The sequence below is a fragment of the Chlorocebus sabaeus genome, chromosome 20, assembly GCF_047675955.1.
Source record: "Chlorocebus sabaeus isolate Y175 chromosome 20, mChlSab1.0.hap1, whole genome shotgun sequence".
In the NCBI taxonomy this organism is placed as follows: Eukaryota; Metazoa; Chordata; class Mammalia; order Primates; family Cercopithecidae; genus Chlorocebus; species Chlorocebus sabaeus.
Window position 1 is genome coordinate 128,061,351 of NC_132923.1, and position 22,821 is coordinate 128,084,171.

A 22,821-nucleotide genomic window follows, 5' to 3' on the forward strand; every position below is an offset into this window, starting at 1 on the left:
GAGTGGGATTTTCCATGTTATTAATAGTTCCTAGGGAGTAGAGAGTAAATCTCTTCTTGGAAGAGGTTGTATTCTCCTGGATCCAAAATACCTTTCTGTATGTTTTGTTGTCTTTTAAGAATGTTCTCTCAGATGTTATATAAATAATTTCATCTTTTCTGAGTCCCTTCTTTGGAAAAGGAGTTCTTGCCAAATGAAAGGGACACAGTATTTGGTTTTTCAGTTCATTCTGAAACCCCTGCCACCCTATCTCCCGAAAGAAGTAAAGCCTGGGCTGGGTGCGGTGGCTCACGCCTGTAATCCCAGCATTTTGGGAGGCCGAGGTAGGTGGATCACTTGAGGTCAGTAGTTTGAGACCAGCCTGGCCAACATGGCCAAACCCCATCTCTACTAAAAATACAAAAAAATCTAGCTGGGCGTGGTGGCACATGCCTATAATCCCAGCTACTCGGGAGGCTGAGGTACGAGAATTGCTTGAACCTGGGAGGTGGAGATTGCAGTGAGCCGAGATCGTGCCACTGCACTGCAGCCTGGTTAAAGAGCAAGACTCTGTAAGTAAAGCCTGACCTTTTTTCTTCCTAGAGAATGGCTTAGTTTATTTCTGGATTTGAAAAAATGTAAAAATAATTCATTAGCATCTTTTAAACTGACACAGGGATTACCTTGGAGCTTTATTAATTAAACTCTAGGCTGTTGGTTATACCTATTACCTTCATATTTCTCTTACTGGTATTAAATCTATTCATTTATCAAATAGATTAGATTTATTATTTATTTGTATTATTAGCTACACAGTATAGAAGGTACTGGGGAGACTTGTAATATGGTGGGGTTTGCCTACATTAGGAACACGTTTTACCTCATGTTTAATTTTTTTGGGGGGGTGTCCTTTAACTATCTCGCATTTTTAGTGTATATGCCATTTCCTGTCCCAAAGTAGCACATAAGTCTAGTCCTAATCTTGGTGCTTGAACCTACAGTTCCAGAGAAGAGCAGCTGGCACTGAATGCTCTCTGGCTCATCTTTCCACCCAGGATCTGTCCGCTAGCCAACAGGTGTGGGAGGTGTGTTTTCCAAGTTTAATGTTGCTGTTAGTGGGATACAAAAGAAATAGAAGTTACTACCTTTGGCGGCAGAATTTAGGAGGGAAGCCTTACAAGAATACAACATTTAGAGATTTCTAGAACAAAAGCGAAATTTAACCAAGTACTTACTGTTTAGCATAACAGATATAGTCCGGTTTCAGGTTAGAGATTAAAGAAGTTAACCAAAGATCCATTAAAAAGCTGAGTGGGCCATTGAAGAATGGGTGCTGTTTGAATAGCAGACTGGGAGAGCAGGTTAGGACAGTCCAGGCAGGGGTCGGCCTAAGGCAGGAATGCATATGGTATGGGCAGCGTTCAGTAAAGAGAACCTGGTTGAAGTACAGAATTTGTGGGGAGGAGTGGTGCCAGATAAGTTAGGTAGACCAAGGAAGACAGGCTTGGAATGCTAGGCACGGAGTGTCTGTTGGCATCTGAAGGGAACTGGGGCGAGGTAATAAGAGAGCACGTCAGCCAGAGAGACTGGAGGGTACACGTCTGTCTGAGTAATTTTGGCCCCAAATTTGTAATGTGGGGATAGGAAGTGTGTTGGTCAGTCTTTAAAGAGTTATGTGTGCACCTGTGTGATGTGTTAAAATTGCTTCCTGCCACTGCTCGTTTTTGGTCAGATAGTAGGTTAGGCTGAAGGAAAGAGAGGTAGTAGCCACAGGACAGATAAACTTTGAGAAGCCAGAGTGGTTGGTAAAGTATCACTGTTGGCTTTCATTTAATATCTCATATATATGTATGTGTATATATATATTTATTTATTTATTTTTTGAGATGGAGTCTCGCTGTGTCTCCCAGGCTGGAGTGCAGTGGCGCGATCTCGGCTCACTGCAAGCTCCGCCTCCCGGGTTTATGCCATTCTCCTGCCTTAGCCTCCCAAGTAGCTGAGACTACAGGCGCCCGCCACCACGCCCAGCTAGTTTTTTGTATTTTTAGTAGAGACGGGGTTTCACCATGTTAGCCAGGATAGTCTCGATCTCCTGACCTCGTGATCCACCCGCCTCGGCCTCCCAAAGTGCTGGGATTACAGGCTTGAGCCACCGTGCCCGGCCGTATATATTTATATATGTGTGTGTGTGTGTGTGTGTGTGTGTGTGTGTGTGTATTTTTCTTTTTTATTTTTCGGTAGAGAGGAGGTCTTGCTATGTTGCCCAGGCTGGTCTTGAACTCCTGGGATCAAGCAGCCCTCCTCCATTGGCTTCCCCAAATGCTGGGATTACAGGTGTGCCCAACCTAGTATCACTGTGCACCACTGTGCCCAACCTAGTATCATATTTTATATAAGATAAATTTTACCAAAAATTCTGCCATCAAATATAGAAGTTATTTTAGGTTTTTAAAAAATAATTGCCGGGCGCGGTGGCTCATGCCTGTAATCCCAGCACTTTGGGAGGCCGAGGCGGGCGGATCACAAGGTCAGGAGATCGAGACCATGGTGAAACCCTGTCTCTACTAAAAATAGAAAAAATTAGCCGGGCGCAGTGGCGGGCGCCTGTAGTCCCAGCTACTCGGGAGGCTGAGGCAGGAGAATGGTGTGAACCCGGGAGGCGGAGCTTGCAGTGAGCCGAGATTGCGCCACTGCACTCCAGCCTGGGCGACAGAGCGAGACTCCGTCTCAAAAAAAAAAAAAAAAAAAAAATAGTTCACATATTCTGTTTCATGTCTTCTCTTGCCTCTCACCCCAAGCACCCACTGATTCATACCTGTTTATCTTCCCCTCCTTTTGCTTCTTAGCTCCTATTTATTTTTCAGGTCTCAGTTTAGGGATCATTTCATTTGGAAAGCCTCCCTCAGTTAGGGCTGTGCCCAGGGTGCTCTCCCTGGCACCTGTACTCCCCCGAACCATCTCTTATTGTGCCTCATTGTAATTGCGCCTGTACTTGTCAGTGGGTTTGCTGCCCTGTGAGCTCTGAAAGCACAGGGACAGTTCTTGTTTGCTATTGAATCCTCATCTGTCAGGGCTGGTCAGGCACATACATGCTACATGGTTAGTAAATATTTGTGCAATATAAAGGTTGGACTTCTTTGTCACTATCATTACAGCTTAAAAAAAACAACACTGGTTGGGCACAGTGGCTCACGTCTGTAATCCCAGCACTTTGGGAGGCTAGGGCAGGCAGATCATGAGGTCAGGAGATTGAAACCAGTCTGGCCAACATGGTGAAATCCTGTCTGTACTAAAAATACAGAAATTAGCCGGGTGTGGTGGTGCGCATCTGTAATCCCAGCTACTCAGGAGGCTGAGGCAGGAGAATCGCTTGAACCCAGGAGGTGGAGGTTGCAGTGAGCCGAGATCACGCCACTGCACTCCAGCCTGGGCAACAAGAGGAAGATCCCATCTCAAAAAAAACCAAAAAAACCAAAAAACCAAAAAAACTCCTTAATAAACACCTTTCTGCTTCTATGTACTCATTATTAACATATATTAAAAATTAATACATTATTATAAAGTTTTGCTATGATAACTTATATTAACATGGTTGTATTATGTTTTTTTTTTCATATATATATTCCTTAAGTATTTTCCCGTTATTGGGCAGTTGGCGTATTTCCATTATTCTTTTTTCTACTCTATCTAGTACAATAATCATAAACTTCTTGTACATATAGCACTTCTTTTTAATGCTTTTATTTTTTTGAGACGGGGTCTTACTCTATCACCCAGGCTGGAGTGCAGTGGCACCATCATGGCTCACTGTAAATTTGACCTCCCGGACTCAAGCCATCCTCCCACCCCAGCCTCCAAAGTAGCTGGGACTACAGGTGTGCGCCACCATGCTGGGCTAATTTTTGTATTTTTTGTAGAGACGGGGTTTTCCCGTGTTGCCCAGGCTGGTAATACTTTTAAATTAAGAATGATAAAGGAAAACCATACACCAAAGCACAGTTTTTTGGTTTTGTTTTGTTTTTTGAGGCAGAGTCTTCCTCTGTTGCCCAGGATGGAGTGCAGTGGCACTATCTCGGCTCACTGCAATCTCTGCCTCCAGTATTCAAGGCATTCTTCTGCCTCAGCCTTCCGAGTAGCTGGGATTACACGCACCCACCACCATGCCTGGCTAATTTTTGTATTTTTAGTAGAGACGAGGTTTCACCGTGTTGGCCAGGATGGTCTGGAACTCCTGACTTCAGGTGATCCACCCTCCTCGGCCTCCCAGAGTGCTGGGATTACAGGCGTGAGCCACTGCGCCTGGCCAAAGCACGGTTTTTTTTTTTTTTTTTTAAAGGTGTGTATGTTTGTTTATATATTGTGTTTAACTTCAAAATGAGTGGCCTGTGAAATAGCATTTATTCTGCCCAGATTTCATTTTACAGGGAAATAAATGCTTCTGTTCTGACTCAGATTAAACAAATTATAAAATGAGGCAACCGTGATACTTAGACAGACACAGGGTGTACGGATGGTACCATTTTAAGTAGGTTATTCAGGGATGGCTTCTCTGAAGAGGTGACATTTGAACAAGGCCTTGAACAGGCTAAGGAACCGTGCAGAGGTATAGGAATAGAGCTTTCCAGGCAGAGGTAACATCAAGTGCAAAAGCCCCGAGGTGGAAGCCTGTTGGTTTGGTCAAGGAACAGTGGAAAAACTCTGGGAGAACAGTAGGAGGTGATACCAGGAAAGAGGGGCAGGAGCCAGGTCATAAAGTTCGCTGTGGACCATGCTAAGACTCTGGCTTTCATTCCAAGTATAATGCCACTGGAAGGTATTCATCAGGGTATGTGTGACAGAACCTGATCTCTGTCTTACAAAGATCACTTTGGCTGCTGTGTGAAAGTTAGACTGCGCTCTTTACCAGCTGGAACCGTGGAGGGTGTTGAAGAGAAGAAGGTTCCCGCTGTGCCAGAAACCCTTAAGAAAAAGCAAAGGAATTTCACAGAACTGAAGATCAAGCGCCTAAGAAAGAAGTTCTCCCAAAACATGCTTTGAAAGGCAAGGAGGAAGCAAAGCACTATCTATGAAAAAGCAAAGCACTATCACAAGGAATATAGGCAGATGTACAGAACTGAAATTCGAATGGCAAGGATGGCAAGAAAAGCTGGCAACTTCTATGTACCTGCAGAACCCACATTGGCCTTTGTCATCAGGATCAGAGGTACCAGTGGTGTGAGCCCAGAGGTCCGAAAGGTGTTGCAGCTTCTTCGCCTTTGTCAAATCTTCAATGGAACATTTGTGAAGCTCACCAAGGCTTCAGTTAACACGCTGAGGATTGTAGAGCCAATATTACATGGGAGAACCCAAATCTGAAGTCCGTAAATGAAATAATCTGCAAGCATGGTTATGGCAAAATCAATAAGCAAATTGCTTTGACAGATAACGCTTTGACTGCTCTATCTCTTGGTAAATATGGCATCATCTGCATGGAGGATCTGATTCATGAGATCTATACTGTTGGAAAACACTTTAAAAAAGCAAAGAACGGGCCGGGCACGGTGGCTCAAGCCTGTAATCCCAGCATTTTGGGAGGCCGAGACAGGCGGATCACGAGGTCAGGAGATCGAGACCATCCTGGCTAACCCAGTGAAACCCTGTCTCTACTAAAAAATACAAAAAACTAGCTGGGCGAGGTGGCGGGCGCCTGTAGTCCCAGCTACTCGGGAGGCTGAGGCAGGAGAATGGCGTGAACCCGGGAGGCGGAGCTTGCAGTGAGTGGAGATCGCGCCACTGCACTCCAGCCTGGGCGACAGAGCGAGCCTCCGTCTCAAAAAAAAAAAAAAGCAAATAACTTCCTGTGGCCCTTCAAATTATTTTCTCCACAAGGTAGAATGAAGATAAACCACTCATTTTGTAGAAGGTGGAGATGCTGGCAACAGGGAGGACCAGATCAACAGGCTTCTTAGAAGAATGAACTGAGGTGTCTACCGTGATTGCTTCTGTAGTCTGATCAATTTAAATAAACAGTAACTGCTCTCAAGTTGAAAGCAAAGTAAGTCAGACTGCTGCCAGTCAGAGTGGAAGCAGGCAGACTGATGGGGAGTGTGGCCAGACTCTGCAAGGGATATGCTGTGGGCCTGAGTTAGTGTGGTAGTGGTAGAGGTGATGAAGAGTGGTTGGGTTTGGGATTTGATAAAATGATGTGTTCTGAGAGGTGAAAGTCTTACCAGTATTTAAAAAAACAGCTTAAGGCAGGCTGAGCGCGGTGGCTCACGCCTGTAATCCCAGCACTTTGGGAGGCTGAGGTGGGCAGATCATTTGAGGTCGGGAATTTGAGACCAGTCTGGCCAACATGGTGAAACCCCGTCTCTACTAAAAATACAAAAATTAGCTGGGTGTGGTGGCAGGCACCTGTAGTCTCAGCTACTCAGGAGGCTGAGGTAGGAGAATTGCTTGAACTCGGGAGGCGGAGGTTGCAGTGAGCCAAGATTGCGCCACTGCACTCCAGCCTGGGGGACAAGAGCCAGACTTTGTCTCAAAAAAAAAGCAGCTCAAGGCAAACTATGAGTTAATTAGAGTTTAAAATGCCTTTCTCTTCAAAGTATTTCATAGATTCTGTATCCTTGAAATTCCTCTGTTGGGAGAATGGAACCAGAAAAGGTAAGGACTAGGACTTGGTTGCATTGTGAATCCACTTGCTGATGGAACAAGAAAGATTGCCTGACAGCAGATGTGCATGTTTTCCTCTGTAATGGTCATTGATTTAATATAAAAGATATGACTGAAGAATGTATGCTTGAATAAGTAATATGTTGAATTCTGGTGTTTGGTGTGATTGTGTTAGCCTAGACCTGTTTAGTAGTAACTGTGAAATATGTTGCAGGAATAGTAAGGAATGTAGGGGCTGCCTTTCTGCTGTTATCAGAATCCATTAACAGGTTTTCCTATGCTTGACTGCCTTTCATTGTTACACTTTATGGTTCATGCTGAAGGCGTGTGTAAATGACATCTCTTCTATGGTTTCTCAAGGTCTTAAAAAGTGTTGTATTTTGAGTAAACATCTGTTTATTCCATAGTAAGGATAGATGCTAGACAGGTTATGACTTACTTTGGTTCTGCTCCCCTACTTTGGATAGGATTTTACCTAGGTGGAGCATTGGATCATGTTCTTGAGCTGTATGGAACTTTGATTGGCTCATGTGAATGCTTCACACCGATGGCCACCCTTTGTTGCTTAAGTTGGTAGAGACGTAAGCTCATCCTGGGTACACCTTTTAGTGTACAAGGTTCTGTGGAAAGTGGGTGAGGGTACTTCTCAAGCCATTAAATTATAGTGGACTGTCTTTTTTTTCTTTAGCAAAATTAGGTTTTGGGAGTATGAAATTTAAACTTATATCTGCCATTTGTAAGATACGAAGTCATAGTATGAGTATTTTTGGGGTTTTGTTTGCTTTTTTTAGAGTTGGGGTCTTTTAGGATAGAATTCCCTTTTCCTTAACCACTTAAAGCTTGAGAACAAAGATTTGGAAACCTTTTTTGGGTAGCAGATCACTTTATTAATCTGATAAAAAACTGTGGTTTCTGTTTCCAGAAAAAGACAGATACATATACATGTTTGTTCAACAGATTTATTCAGCACGTATTTATTGAATAGCTACCATCTGCCAGGCATAGTTTATAGATGTTTAGGATATACCAGTGAACAAAAGAGAAAAAAAAAAAAAACCCAAACAAACCTAAAAACCCTGCCTCTGTGGGGCTTATATTCTAGTGGAATCCAGTGGGTAATAAACAAGAACGTAGTATATTAGAATATGATAAATGCTGTGGGAAAAAAATAGATACTATAAGGGAGTTGGAAAGAAATGGGAAGATGGTGGTTGTTGCAATTTAAATAGGGGAGTCAGGATAGGCCTCATAGAGAGGATGATGTTTGAGCAAAAGGCTAAAATGTATGGGAGTTAGCCCTGCGGAGTTCTGCAGCGTGAGCTTCCCAGACAGAGGAGAATAGTCAGTGGAAGGGTCCTAAAGTAGACACAAGGAAGACAGCGTGGTGGGAGCAGAATGAGCAGGGGCTAGAGTGGTGTGTCAGTTTCCTGGGGCTGCCATTACAAGCACATGCTTGGTGGCTTAACACAACAGACATTTATTGTGCCACAGTTGTGGAGGTCAGAAGTCTGAAATCAAGATGTCAGTTGGCAGGGTTACTTCCTTCTGGGGGCTCTTAGGGACAGCCCATCCCGTACTTCCTCCTTGCTTCTGGTGGCTCCTGGCAATCTTCGGTGGCAGTCCCCAGGAACGGGGGGTTAGGACTTGGACGGATCTTTCTGAGGACCTCCCATTCAGAGTTTACGTTGTCTGTTTTGACTTCTGAGGTACGTGTGCACCAGTAAGGGGTGGGGGCACGTAAAGGTGCTCCTTGGGGCCCTTTTAAGGACTTTGGCTGAAATTGAAATGGGGAAGGCACTGGATGGTTTTGAGCAAAGAAGTGACATGATGTGATTTGCATTTTCTCTTCTTTCTTTTTAAAAAAAATTTGATTTCTGCTTAGTAGAGACAACTCTCCCTGGGTTGCCCATGCTCTTCTCAAACTCCTAAGTTCAAACAGTCCTCCCACTTCGGCCTCCCATAGTGCATTACTTGCATGGTAAAAGGACAGAAGACTCCTTTGTGGACGGTAAATTGGGACAACAGGCTAGAAATAACGAGATAGGTGGGAGGCTATCATGCTAATTATTCATGTGAGAAATGATGGTGCTTACATCCATTTGCTAGTAGACTTGTGAAAAGTGTATGACTTCTGGATGTATTTTGAAGATACAGAGACGGTATTTTCTGATGAGTTTTTAAATTTTTTTAGTCAGGATCTCACTGTGTTGCCCAGGCTGGTCTTGAACTACTGGGCTCACGTGATCCTCTTGTCTTGCCCTCCCCAAGTGTTGGGATTATAGGTATGAGCCACCATGCCTGGTCTCTGATGAATTTCATTGTAGGATAGGGGTGAAAGAAAGGAGTCAAGGATGAATCCAAGGTTTGGGACTGCGCAGCTTAAGGGATGGCGGTGTCAGGAGCTGACATGGGAAGGCTGTGTTTAGAGCAGGTTGTTTGTTTGTTTTCTTAAGATTGAGTCTTACTGTGTTGCCTAGGCTGGAGTGCAGTGGCGCAATCTTGGCTCACTTCAACCTCCGCTTCCCGGGTTCAAGTGATTCTCCTGCCTCGGCCTCCTGAGTAGCTGAGACTACAGGTGCCTGCCGCCATACCCAGCTAATTTTTGTATTTTTAGTAGAGACGGGGTTTCACCATGTTGGCCAGGCTGGTCTCGAATTCCTGAACTCAAGTGATCTGCCCACCTCAGCCTCCCAAAGTGCTGGGATTACAGGCGTGAGCCACCCGCACCTGGCCTCTTGAGCTTAGTTTGGACACACTGAGGTTAACGCAGTATTAGATACTCAAGTGGAGATGCCAGGTAGACAGTTTTAAGATGGTGTAAGAGTCTGGAATTCATGTGAGAAACCTGGGTTGGAGATACATAGTTGTGAGTGTGTGGCAAGTGTAAGGAAAGTAAAGCTGGGAAACCAGAGGAGATTACCAGTGGAGTATAGGGGAGAGAAGAGAAAAGGTTCAGGGACAAAGTCCAGGGACATTAAAAAGTCTGAGACAACAGTCAGCAACAAAAGCTGATAAAGAGATCAGCAAAAAAGGAGGAAAACCAAGAAATCGTAGGCTATATTATATGGCATCCTGGAAGCCAGATGAGAAAAATATTCAAGCAGGAGGGGCAGATGAAGTGTGTCAAAAATCTGCTAAAAATCAGCTTAGGACTGAGAACGTATCATTGGATTTAGCAATGTGGAGAGATGATCTTGGCAAGATTAGTTTCAGTGGAGGGTTTGGTTCAACATTCTTACTGGAGTGGGTTTAAGACAGAATGAAAGCAGAATTTGAGAGAGCGAGTATAGCACCTTTGTGAGGATATTTGCTGTAAAGGAGAATAGAGAAATAGGGTTGGAGCTAGTGGAAATTCACTGAAGACATTTATAGAAGTAGCACGCTGCCTCAAAATCAGGTATAATTTCAGGGGATTAATGGGTACCCAAAATCCCTCTGTGAACCTGCAATTTAAAAACTGCTTGTCAGTAAAACCATGAGGCAGTAACTTCACTTCCTTCCTTGCGATTTTTCTTTTGTATTAAGATGTTGCATGGTTTGGTAATTAGATCAGTACAAGGAATGACAATTCCTATGTGTCTTCAGTTTTCTTTCTAAGGAATAGGCCTCAGTAGAAATTGGCCTTACATTTTTGGAAATCTATTTTATCCTAAGTATTTACCCAGGCATTCTAGATGAATTTAATCTTTATCACAATCCTATGTAACAGGTATTACCCCCATTTTATTATTGTGGGAAAATGGAGGCACAGAGAGATTCAATAACTTTCCCAGAGTAACTCAGCTAGAAAGTGGCAGAGCAGTTTTACTTTGTTTGTTATTATGTATTTGTTTTAAGGCACCGTCTCGCCCTGTTGCCCAGGCTGGAGAGCAGTGGGACAGTCATAGCTCACTGCAGCCTTGACTTCCCAGGCTTAAGCAGCCCTCCTACCTCAGCCTCTGGGAACACAGGCCTGTGCCACCACACCCAGCTAATTAAAACAAATTTTTTTTTTTTTTTTTGAGATGGAATCTTGCTCTGTTGCCAGACTCTGGAGTACAGCGGCACGATCTTGGCTCACTGCAACCTCTGCCTCCTGGGTTCAAGTGATTTTCCTTCATCAGCCTCCTGAGTAGCTGGGACAACAGGTGTGTGCCAGTATGCCCAGCTAATTTTTGTATTTTTAGTACAGACGGGGTTTCACCATGTTGGCCAGAATAGTCTCAATCTCTTGACCTTGTGATCTGCCTGCCTTGGGCTCCCAAAACCAAAGTGCTGGGATTGCAGGCGTGAGCCACCGTGCCTGGCCAAGAATTTTTTTTTTTTTTTTTTTGTAGAGACAAGATCTCACTATTTTGCCCAGGCTGGTCTCAACCCTGGGCTCAAGTGATCCTTCTACCTTGGTCTCCCAGAGTGCTGCGATTACAGACATGAGCTACCACGCCTGGCCTCATGGTTCTTTAATTGTGGATGCTGATAAAGTTTGTGAGTGTGGGGCAGAGAAGTAAGGTGTAGGTAGGTGTTGAAGGGCAAGTGGTGCTTGGGAATTCTTTGAGATTTTCTACTGAAAGATTCTCTGAAAGAGGAAGCATTGTCCTCATGGATTGCTCTCAGATGACATAAAATAGATATAGTAAGATTATAATAGTTTTTATTTTAAGGACTTGAGAATAGCTTCTTTTCCTCCAGCAGAGAGGTAAGCATCCTGTTCCATTGTGTGATAGTTGTTGGCTGGCACACAGATCTACTTTTTCTATTTCCAGCAGGTGAAATCACTTCCTCTTCACCTGTACTTTATTTTCTGGTCCTTTTGACAGTAGGGCTTGATATTTTGGTATACCCTGGATGGCATTGTTCTGTTGACTCAGATGACCTAAATTACTTGCTGTTTATTGTAAAGTGGTTCAAGTATGCTTTGAGGTCCTAGAGTTAAAAATGGATGATTCTGAGTCAGTGTGGCTTGAAGAGCAGATCACTAAGGATCTCATAGTCCAGTGGGATGCAGCATTTGATCTGCTCCAGGTCGCATCCCCTTTTTCTCTGCTGTTTGTGTTAGTCATTGCTTTCTGAGGTAACTCAGGCATGGACTCGCTGTAATGTCTACCCAAAGCCAGTCTCATTAAGACCAGCCAAGGCCAGGAAATGGAGAGGAAATAATACATACGAGGGTGCTGGAGCCCAAAAATGGGCTCTAAGTTAGTGACTTAGGCATTTTTTTTTGAGACAGAATCTTGCCACCCGAGTAGCTGGGATTACAGGTGCGCAACACCATGCCTGGCTAATTTTTGTATTTTTTTGTGGAGATAGGGTTTCACCATGTTGGCCATGCTGGTTTTCAACTCCTGGCCTCAAGTGATCCGCCTGCCTCGACCTCCCAAAGTGCTGGGATTACAGGCATAAGCTGCTCCTGGCAACTAAGTTAATGTTTTTTAAGTAAAGTAGTGTAAGCACTTTTATGTAATCATAAATTTTCATCATCGTCATAATGAATGCATAATGTATCATACGTGTTTTCTGTTTTTTACTGTTGTGACACTATGGATCTTTTTATTTTCATTCAGTAAATAAGTAATTGTCATTATTCTAGGCACTGAGGATATGATAATGAATAAATAGAAAAAGATCTCTGCTCTCATGGAGTTTACATTCTTTCTTTTTTTTTGAGACAGAGTCTTGCTGGAGTGCAGTGGTGTGATCTCGGCTCACTGCAGCCTCCGCCTCCCGGGTTCGAGCAATTCTCCTGTCTCAGCCTCCTGAGTACCTGGGACTACAGGCACCTGCCACCATGCCCGGCTAATTTTTGTATTTTTAGTAGAGGGGGAGTTTCACCTTGTTGGTCAGGCTGATCTCAAACTCCTGGACCTCAGTTGATCCACCCACCTCGGCCTCTCAAAGTGCTGGGATTACAGGTGTGAGCCACCGCGCCCAGCCTAATTTTTGTATTTTTAGTAGAGATGGGATTTCACCATATTGTTGGCCAGGCTGGTCTCGAACTCCTGACCTCGTGATCTGCCCACCTCAGCCTCCCAAACCGCCGGGATTACAGGCGTGAGCCACCGCGCCCGGCTGGAATGTATATTCTAGCAGATAAATGTCATCTCATATTTACAATTATTTCCTTAGGATAGAGTCTAAGTAATGTTACGCATAAAATTGTTTAGTAACTGGAGTGGGCGTGGTGGCTCACGCCTGTAATCCCAGCACTTTGGGAGGCTGAGGCAGGCAGATTTCTTGAGGTCAGGAGTTCGAGACCAGCCTGGCCAACATGGCAAAACCCCATCTCTACTAAAAATACAAAAATTAGCCAGGCGTGGTGGCGCATCCCTGTAATCCCAGCCACTTGGGAGCTGAGGCAGGAGAATTGCTTGAACCCAAGAGACTGAGGTTGCAGTGAGCCAAGATTGCACCACTGCACTCTAGCCTGAGTGACAGAGCCAGACTGTCTCAAAACAAAAACAAAACCCAAACTGTTTAGTAACTGTATTTCTTTTTTTCTTTCTTTTTTTTTTTTTGGGAGATGAGATCACAGTGGCATGATCTTGACTCACTGCAGCATCCGCCTCCTAGACTCAAGTGATCCTCCTTCCTCAGCCTCCTGAGTAGCTGGGACTACAGGCACATACCACCACAACTGAGTAGTTTTTGTATTTTTTGCAGAGAAGGGGTTTTGCCATGTTGCCCAGGCTAGTCTTGAACTCCTGGGCTCAAGCAATCCTCCTGCCTCGGCTTCCCGAAGTGCTGGAATTACAGTTATGAGCCATCACTCCCAAACCACTGTATTTCTGAACTTCAGAATCAACTTTCTTTTAAGCTCTGTAAAAAATGAAGTCTTTTATGGTGTTTTTCTTTGCTTAAAATGTATAGTGTTTGCTCTCTCACATACAAGTGTTATCACAAATTAAACTGAGTAGGGACCTCTAAAAGGAAGTTTAAGTATCATCAGTTCTTGGTAAGTAAAGAACATTTTCACTAGATTGCTAAAATATATAAATAGATCTTGTGATTTTTGGCATGCCTGAGAAAATTTTCAGGTAATTTATTGTAAATTTAACTGTACATCAAGAAACGTCTTCTTAGAGCTGAATACAGCAGAGAGACTTTAAGACAACAGTCTGTGTGGGGTCATCACAGTGAGAATTATTTGATACTTTGTCTAATACATTGGATAACTTTTATGTAATGGCTTGAGGTGAGTCAGTTCTTGCTGTTTGTTTAGTGTAGTGACTGTAAGAAACGGTTGGAGAAAAGGAATGATTGAGCTGCTGTATTCTTATTACTTCTAATTACCCATTCTTCAGGGTAGATAGTATTATTACTCATTTCCAGATGAGGAAATGGAGGTTCAGAGAATTAATTTGTGCAGGGTATCACTATTAGTAATATAACATTTGGGCTTCAAATTGAGGTCTGGGTAGTTAAAGGTTTTTTTTTTTTTTTTTACCATACCATATACTTTTATTAAAAGTATGACACTTTGGGGCTGGGCGTGGTGGCTCACGCCTGTAATCCCAGCACTTTGGGAGGCCGAGGCAGGCGGATCACGAGGTCAGGAGATAGAGACCATCCTGGCTAATGCGGTGAAACCCCGTCTCTGCTAAAAAAAAAAAAAAAAAATACGAAAATTAGCCAGGTGAGGTGACGGGCACCTGTAGTCCCAGCTACTCAGGAGGCTGAGGCAGGAGAATGGCGTGAACCCAGGAGGCGGAACTTGTAGTGAGCCGAGATTGGGCCACTGCACTCCAGCCTGGGCGACAGAGGAAGACTCCGTCTCAAAAAAAAAAAAAAGTATGACACTTTGTTTTCAGAGTGACCTGTCTAAAGCTACTGTTTTCTTTTAATTTCATGTAGAAAATATAATGTTCATTCTCTTCTGTTTTCGTATTTTCTTGATATTTTTATTCAAAAAATTCTAAAAATTAAACCTAGGTTTGGGTATTCTCTTTGTTCTTTCTCCCTTCACAGTCAGCTCTATTATTAAATTTTAATGGTATAAAACATAAGAAAAATATTTGGTGACACTTGATAGTATGTATTTTCTAGAAAGGCAAAGAGAAAATCTGGACTTCTTAGATAAGCCAATACTTTCCGGAAATGGAAGCACCCATATAACTTAAGTAGGTTGCAGTGTAAATGTTAGCAGATGAAATATTGATAACTTTCTTTCTTGTTCTACTTAGAGCTCCTTTGGTGAAGTGCTTATTGGCTTCACTCAGAATAAGTGGTTCTAATTTTTGACTTTGATACTGTTTTAACATTCAGTAAAAGAAAGTATTTAGGTCTGGTGTGGTGGCTCATGCTTGTAATCCTTGCACTTTGGGAGGTGGAGACAGGCAGATAGCTTTAGCCCAGGAGTTCGAGATCAGCCTGGGCAATATGGTGAAACCCCACCCACCCACACACACACACACACACACAAAATTATTTGGCCAAGGTGGCACATGCCTACACTCTCAGCTATTTGCAGAGGCTCAGGTGGGAGGATCACCTGATCCCAGGGAGGTTGAGGCTGCAGTGAGCCATGATGGTGCCACTGCACTCCAGCCTGGGTGACAGTGACACCCTGCTTCAAAAATAAATAAATAAGTAAATAAATAAGAGAAAAAAGAATTTAAGGGGAAGTTCAAACATTGATGGTTTTTAGAAGAAGGAAAGAGGAAAACTTAGTTACAAAATTTGGTAAGTTGTATATTACATGCTTAATAGAATGGAACAGTGTTTTGAGGCTAGGTGGTGGCGGCTCATACCTGTAGTCCTGCACTTTGGGAGGCCAAGCTGGGCAGATCACATGAAGTTCAAGACCAGCCTGGCCAACATGGCGAAACCCTGTCTCTACTCAAAATACAACAATTAGTGGGGCATGGTGGCGTGCATCTGTAGTCCCAGCTACTTGGAAGGCTGAGGCACGAGAATCGCTTGAACCTGGGAAGCAGAGGTTGCAGTGAGCCAGTATCATGCCACTGCAGTCCAGCCTGAGCGACAGAGGGAGCCCCTGTCTTAAAAAAGAAAAGAATGAGACAGTGAAGAAAGTAACCTGGTAACTTCAGGTGAGTGAAAAAATTAGAAAATTACTGAGCCATTTAAAGTGAGAGGAAATTTAAAGTTTAGGAAATTTATATAAGAAATGGTTTGTGAAAATAGGAAGAATATTACTGTGTTATGAATAATGAACAGATGAAGAATTTAGAGATTATTATAATTGGTATGGAAACTATGTACTAATTTGGTGTTTACTTGAATATATTTGAACTAATTATGAACCATGTTTTCAGTGGAAAGATGTCTCAGTTAAGCAAAAGTTTAGCCTGGGTTCGAGAGGCAGTGTGGCATGATTGCTAAGAACACAGATGCAGAATCCAAGACTGCCTGGGTTTAAATCTGAGCTCTACCACATAGAAGCTTTATATTAATGAGGAAGTTGCTTAACCTCCCTGGGCCTCAGCTTCCTCAATACAAAATGGAGATAGTAATAATACCTACCTCATAAAATTGTTATAAGAGTTAGATGAGTTAATATATGCAAAGCTTAAGTGATGAAAGAGGTAAAATATTCCAGTGTTTTATCAAACACCCACCATGTGTATTTTATGTATTTATTTTTTGTTTTTATGTTACTTGTTTTCTAGAAAACATGAAATAACCAGCATGTGTGTTTAATGTTAGGTGGTAGAAAATACAGTTAAGGGAAAAAATTGTTTTTTAAAAAAGTTTATTTGTTTAGTTTTTAGAGGCAAGATCTTACTGTGTTGTCCAGGCTGGAGCACAGTGGCGTGATTGTAGCTCACTGCAGCCTCTGCTTCTGGGCTCAAGAGATCCTCTCATCTCAGCCTCCTGAGTAGCTGGGAGTGTGCCACCACATCTGGCTAATTTTATTTTTTTTTTGTTTTTTGCTGAGACCGAGTCAGGGTCTTACTTTGTTGCCCATGCTGGTCTTGAATGTCTAGCTTCAAGAAGTCTTCCTGCCTCAACCTCCCAAATTGTTGGGATTATAGGTGTGAGCCACTGTTCCTGGCCCAGAAAAAATTTATGAAGAAAGAAGAAATGTGGCCAGGCGTGGTGACTCATGCCTGTAATCCCAGCACTTTGGGAGGCCAAGGCAGGTGGATCACAGGGTCAAGAGATCAAGACCATCCTGGCCAACATGGTGAAACCCTTCGTCTACTAAAAATACAAAAATTAGCTGGGCATGGTGGCGTGCACCTGTAGTCCCAGCTACTTGGGAGGCTAAGGCAGGAGAATCGCTTGAACCCAGGAGGCGGAGGTTGCAGTGAGTTGAGATCGCGCCACTGCACTCCAGCCTGCTGACAGAGCGAGACTCTATCTCAAAAAAAAAGAAAGAAGAAATGCTACTATGAAAGGAGATGTGGGGCTTTTCACATGATTTAATTCTCCTCAGCTGGAATAATGAAATAATTTTTAAGGAAAAGCAGATGAGGGTTGGACTATTGAGGAGTTAAAATATCCACCAATGAATGAGCACTTTCATGTTGATCATGTTTATGTCCTTGAGAAGATGAGATAAAGCATGGTTTTATTCTGTATAATAAGCTAGTAATTCTTGTTTGATTCTTTTAAGTCATTGAAATAAATTAGATTTCTTATAGGTTTTAATAGTTTGCCAAAATGATGGCCGGGCGTAGTGGCTCACACCTGTAATCCTAGCACTTTGGGAGGCCAAGGTGGGCGGATCACCTGAGGTCGGGAGTTTGAGACCAGCCTGACCAACATGGAGAAACCCCGTCTCTACTAAAAATACAAAATTAGCTGGGCGTGGTGACACATGCCTGTCATCCCAGCTACTCGAGAGGCTGAGGCGGGAGAATCGCTTGGACCCAGGAGGCGGAGGTTGCAGTGAGGTGAGATCATGCTATTGCACTCCATCCTGGGCAACGAGAGTGAAACTCCATCTCTGGAAAAAAAAAAAAAAAAAGTAGTTTGCCAAAATGAAGGAGATAATATTAAATTCCTACAAGCAGTGAGTGTAAACCAGAGAAAGTAGAAGTGAAGTCTGAAACATGCTGAAATGAGGAAAACTGAGAACCAAAGAAAGACAGTTTCTGTTGAGGCTGGAGAACAAATTCATCTGGAGTATTCAGGATTGCTGGTGATTATGGCCAGAGAATGGGATGACTTGATTGAATGGCTTTAGAGGTGGAGCAAGTTGTGGCTGCGTGTGTGGATTCGTGGAGAGAGGACACCTAGGAACCAGGTACCTGGTTAGATGAGTACATTTTTGTTGCCATCACCCTGAATTATGACAGGATCCCGTTGAGAAGGAGGGCTATGAGCTGATGTCAAAGACTTGAGTAAATGAGTGGGAACGATCACCTAGAGATCATTCTATTAAAATTCTATGGCAGTTCTTTTGTGACAGTTCTCCTTCTCGTTGTCTTTGACTATCATTGATATCAAATGTACATACGGCGTTGTAACTTGCTTTACATATAACTTTTTTTTGAGATGGTGTCTCCTCGCTCTGTCACCCAGGCTGGAGTGCAGTGGCGCAATCTCAGCTCACTGCAATATCTGCTTCCCAGGTTCAAGCAATTCTCCTGCCTCAGCCTCCCAAGTAGCTGGAATTACAGATGCACACCACCAGGCCCGGCTGATTTTTGTATTTTTAGTAGAGACAGGGTTTCACCATGTTGGTCAGGCTGGTCTAGAACTCCTCACCTCATGATTCGCCCACCTTGGCCTCCCAAAATGCTGGGATTACAGGTGTGAGCTGCCGCACCCGGCTAATTTTTGTATTTTTTTACATGAGGTTTTGCCATGTCGGGCAGGCGGGTCTTGAACTCCAGAGCTCAAGTGATTGGCACACCTTGGCCTCTCAAAGCGCTGGGATTTCAGGTGTGAGCCACTGCACCCGGCCAGCAACCTCCTTTCAGCATCTGCTTTCTTTGGATGAGAGTTGTTATGAAGACATATCCATCTGGTTATGATTTAATATGATTAAATATTATTGCCATAGCATTTCAAAGCATGAAATAGTTCTTGAACATCTCTATTTAGACAGATGTTTTGACTTTTAGATCTTTAGGTTAAGATGACAATAGTAACATTTTTGGACCTTAAAATTCTCAAAAACTGTCTTTGGTAATTCAATCAGCAATTTTTTTTTTTTTTAAAAATTTTGTTGATATTTTATTAAAGGTGCAGACCAGATACTCACTTCTTCAACAAAGTTTCTCTCTCTCTCTTTTTTTTTTTTGTTAAAGAGGTAAATTTCTTAGTCACCCAGGCTGGAATACAATGGCACAATCTCTGCTCACTGCAACCTTCACCTCCTGGGTTCAAGCGATTCTTGTACCTCAGCTTCCCAAGTAGCTGGGATTACACGCATGTGCCACCAAGCCTGGCTAATTTTTGTACTTTTAATAGATGGGGTTTTGCCATCTGGGGTTTTGCAGCCTGGGTTGACCCGGCTGACCTTGAACTCTTGGCCTCAAGTGATCCACCTGCCTCAGCCTCCCAAAGTGCTGGGATTACAGGCATGAACCACTGTGCCCGACCCGTAAATTTCTTTTTCTTTTCTTTTTTTGAGACTGAGTCTTGCTGTGTCGCCCAGGCTGGAGTGCAGTGGCCAATCTCAGCTCACTGCAACCTCTACCTTCCGGGTTCAAGTGATTCTTCTGCCTCAGCCTCCTGAGTAGCTGCTGGGACTACAGGCGCCCACCACCATGCCCAACTAATTATTTTGTAGTTTTGGTTGAAATGGGGTTTCACCATGTTGGCTAGGCTGGTGTTGAACTCCTGATTTCAGGTGATCCACCTGCCTTGGCCTTTCAAAAGTGCTGGGATTATAGGTGTGAGCCACCATGTTCGGCCAAATTTCTTCTTCTTAGAAACACTGATTTTCCTTGTTGAGTTCCTCAAAGCCATTGGAAAGTTCTTATCAGAGCAAGGTACAGTATTTTTTTTTTTTTCCTTGGTAGATTTCTAGGTTTACTTTGTAAGATTGTACTTAGAATGATGCTTCAAGAGGATAAAGTACAGAGTTTCATGTATCAGGAACAAATATCTCAAGTAGGGATAAGTTTCAGTCCAGTGTAGTGACAGGTTATATCTAGTAATTAAAAAAAAATAAGCATATGTTTGTAACTGAGTATATATTTCAATATAAAACAGTTGAAGCTCCTGCCTTCATGGAGTTTACAGAGATAACAGCTATCTGTATTTTGGTGTCTTTTCTTCCAGTCTGTTTTTCTAGTTATATGTATTATAAGATTGGGATTATTTTACAGAATTGGGTATATAGATATTACATATGTACATATACATATGACAGTACATACATACAAAATTTTATATCTTTTGCTAAACAGCATTTGCAGCAGTTTCTCACAAATCTCTAAAAACCTATTTTATCTTTTTTCTGATTGTGAATTAGTATATGCCAATTATAAACTTTACATAATGCAAAAAAATATTTAGCAAATAAAAGTTCCTAATGGTTTTTTTTTTTTTTTTTTTTTTGAAACAAGTGTCTCTGTGTCACCCAGCTTGGAGTGTAATGGCATAATCTCAGCTCACTGCAACCTCCACCTCCCGGGTTCTAGCGACTCTCCTGCTTCAGCCTCCCTAGTAGCTGGGACTTCAGGCGTGCGTCATCACGTCCGGCTGATTTTTTGTATTTTTAGTAGAGATGGGGTTTCATGATATTGACCAGGCTGGACTCGAACTCCTGACCTCAAGTGATCCACCTGCCTTGGCCTCCCAAAGTTCTGGGATTAGGTGTGAGCCGTAACCCCTACTAAGTTTCTAATAGTTCTAATCTCCAAAATGATAACTGTTAGGGGTTTCATGTTTTTTCTCTAAAAAACATTTATGCTATATGCATTTTCTTTTTCATTACATTGTTTTCCCCCAATAGGTGAGTTGTTACATCTCCTTAGTGGATTCTGACTGCTATTTTCTGTCTTTTTTTAAATAATAGAAATAGGATTTTACTCTACATACTGTACTGAGACTTGCTTTTTAATCTTAACCACAAATCATGAACATTTCCCCAAACAGGTGCACACATAGTCTATTTTTTAATAATTACAGGTATTCCATAAGAAAACATGTTAGTGTTATAATTTGGCCAGTTTTCAACTGATAGATGTTTAGATTGCATTCAGTTATTTGCTATTATGAATGATGCTGCAGTTAACATCCTTGTCAATATCTTTCTGTAAACCTGGAAATATTTTTGCAGGATGAATTCCTAAAAATAGAGTTACTGAGTCAAAGGTTAGGCATATTTTAGATTTTAGTAGAAATTGCCAAATTACCCTCTAAAAAAGATTGTACCAATTTACATTCCTGTGGGCAGTACATTAGCCATAGGTTTTTAAAATACAGCATTTTATTGAGTGCTTGCAGTTTGCCACAATGTTGTTCTACGTCACTGTACCCTTTCTTTGTTCTTCATGGAGTGTTAAGTGTAGTTATTTCCACAGATGAGGAAATTGAAGACAGAGCTAGTACGTAGTAGGGCTATAAGTAGACTGAGACAGTCTGCTTCTCAAGACTGTGCTCTCAATCAGTAGGTGACATTTTCTCTAAATCTAGTTTTGGCCAAAACATTCAGTGATGTTACAATATTGAAAATGTAGGTTTGCATTATTGAGAAAGTAAGGCCCTAATTATCCATAATCCATGGGGAATGACCCCTTACAGTCATCCTTTAAAAAAAAAAAAAAATTTAAATAAGTACCCGTTCTGTGTAAGGTACTGTAACTGTACCTCATGACAATACCTTACTTAACTATTTCAATAATATTCTGAAATAAGAATGTTTACTCCATTACAGGTGAAAACACTGTTCACTGGTATTGACTCTTTGTGTTACAGAACTTTTGGTGATAGTTGTTGTTTCAAGCTTTGTTTTAGAAAATTTCCAATATTATTAGTGTACTTAAAAATTAATGATGTTGGCCGGGCACGGTGGCTCACGCCTGTAATCTCAGCACTTTGGGAGGCTGAGGTGGGCAGATTACCTGAGGTCAGGAGTTCAAGACCAGTCTGGCCAACATGGTGAAACCCCATCTCTACTAAAAATACAAAAAATTAGCCAGGTGCAGTGGTGTGCACCTGGAATCCCAGCTACTTGGGAGGCTGAGGCTTGAGAATTGGTTGGACCTGGGAGATGGAGGTTGTGGTGAGCTGAGATTGTGCCACTGCACTCCAGCCTGGGCAACAGAGCGAGACTTTGTGTCAAAAAAATAAAAATAAAAATTGTGTGGCCTGGGTGTGGTGACTCGTCTGTAATCCCAGCATTTTGGTAGGCTGAGTCAGGAGTATCGCTTGAGTCCAGGAGTTCAAGACCAGCCTGGGCAGAGACCCCATCTCTACAAAAATAAAATAATAAAGTTAGCTGGGCATGATAGCATGAGCCTGTAGTCCCAGGTACTTGGGAGACCGAGGTGGGAGGATTGCTTGAGCCTTGGAGGTTGAAGCTGGAGTGAGCCATGACTGTATCACTGCACCTCACCCCAGGTGAGCGATTGAGACCCTGTCTCCAAACAAACCAAAATGATGTGTTTTACATCCTTTAAAGTGTTTGGAGTTTTACAACTTTAAAAATGGTTCAGAATTCAGTGTCTTAAGGTTGTCCTTCTGAATTAGGCATCTGCCTATCACTTTGTACCTGGACAGTCATTTATTGAGTCGGTGATTTTTTAATGGAATACTGTGGTTTGGGATTGGAAGTGCAGTATTTTAAATCTTCCATATATGATTGTTTTTTGTGTTTTCCTTGAAATTGCTTTTTTCCTAAAAATAAAATACAGCAGCAGTTTACCCCCCAAAACAAAGTTTTTTACTCCTTTTACTCAGATCATTGGGTAAAAACATTTACTCCAATCAATGATTTACTATGTGAGGTAGTAAACATTTTAGGCTATGTGGGCCAGATGGTCGCAACTACTCAACTCTACCCTTATAGCCCCAAAGCATGGATACATGCTTTTATAGCAAATGGGTATGTCTGTGTTCCTATTCAATTTATTTGTAAAAACAGGTTGTAGTCCAGATGTGGCCTGTGGGCCATCGTGTGCCAGCCGCTGGCCTCTAGAAGTTGCCTGATGAACGTTTTCCCCTAAGGATGATGAATTCCTTCTCTGAGTACACGGTTTCTCTTGGAACTTGGGGTGTGAAATGGATTTCCTTTGTCCTCCTAGTCCACACCCACACTTTTGAAACTTTAGAGCTCTTGCATTATGAGAATAG

General features: G+C 42.5%; 1 protein-coding gene and 1 pseudogene across 3 annotated transcripts in view; both read left to right on the forward strand.

Moving 5' to 3' along the window:
- Positions 1–22,821, forward strand: part of RERE (arginine-glutamic acid dipeptide repeats) — a 463,614-nt gene that overhangs the window by 27,744 nt on the left and 413,049 nt on the right. The gene's annotated exons all lie outside the window — the stretch shown is intronic.
- On the forward strand, positions 1,385–12,631 carry LOC140709327 (large ribosomal subunit protein uL30 pseudogene; annotated as a pseudogene).